The sequence below is a fragment of the Chinchilla lanigera genome, unplaced genomic scaffold (assembly GCF_000276665.1).
Source record: "Chinchilla lanigera isolate Chin_1 unplaced genomic scaffold, ChiLan1.0 scaffold00019, whole genome shotgun sequence".
Taxonomy (NCBI): Eukaryota; Metazoa; Chordata; class Mammalia; order Rodentia; family Chinchillidae; genus Chinchilla; species Chinchilla lanigera.
In genome coordinates this window covers 24,405,941-24,407,153 of record NW_004955420.1, presented here as the reverse complement: position 1 = coordinate 24,407,153, position 1,213 = coordinate 24,405,941, and positions in this window count along the sequence as shown.

Below are 1,213 nucleotides of genomic sequence, written 5' to 3'. Positions count from 1 at the left end.
GGTAAAAACAACAATAAAATAGTAGAATGACCATTTCAAAGTTACTTTCCTTAAGGAAGGGGACATGGAAACAGAACAACAGAAAAACGATTCATCAGTTAGCATCAGGTAAACTAAAGTTACCTTTTTTTGGAAAAGAAAGCAGAAGGAACTTCATTGTCTTGGAATTAAAGCTGCCAATCTAATCCTGCCTTCTCAGAAGCACGGATAATTCAGCTTAGTTTCAGGATGGTGACATGGAACTTATACAGTGAGCAACTCCACTCCAGATTTTCAGCCTGGTTTGTTGGGGCCTAATATAAGAGCTTAGTCCAAACAATGGTTTCCTGTAATTTTTATTTAACAACCCAAAACTGCTGGGAAAAAGAAAAAAAAAGAATCTCTGCACAATGAACTTTTTTTTTTTTAAGGTACTGGGGGATGAATTCAAAACCTTCACACAGAGCTACTTCTCTAACTCTTTTTTTATTTTGAGACAGGGTCTTACTAAAGTGTTCACACTGGGCTTGACCTTGTGATTTTTCTGCCTCAGCAGTCAGTGCTGGGATCCCAGGCATTTGCCAACACATGGCTTTCTTTCTTCATATAGTACTGTATCACTTCATACCACTACTAACATCATTAATAATACCATTAACATTTCAAACATAGTAGTAAGTAGTCTTACTCTTTGCTACCTAAGTATGACCTGTAAATCAGCAGGATGTGAATCATGTCAAGTATCAAAATGTAAAATCTAAACAGTGGGCGTGGTGGCACACACGCCTATAATCCCAACACTCAGGAGGCTGAGGCAGGAGGATCCTTGCAAATTCAAGACCAGCCTGGGCTACAAAGTGAGTTCAAGGTCAGCCTAAACTGCACAGCAAGACTGTCTCAAAAAGACAAAAAAAAAAAAAGTAAAATCTAGACCAAAAGGTAGCACTAGGGAGACTGAGGCAAGAGGATCACACACTCAAGACCAGCATGGGCAACTTTGTGACTTAGCTAAGGCCTATCTCAAAATTTATTGTACCGGGGGGCTGGGGATTTAGCTCAGCAGCAAAGCACCTGCCTGGCAAGTGCAAGGTCATGAGTTCCATTCCTGGTACCGGAAGAAAAAAAAAAAATTTATTTTACCTTTTGCTTGTTTTCTTGAGATAGGGTCCCCCCTGCCAGGAGTGGTAGCGCACACCTGTAATCCCAGCACTTGGGAGGCTGAGGCAGGAGGATC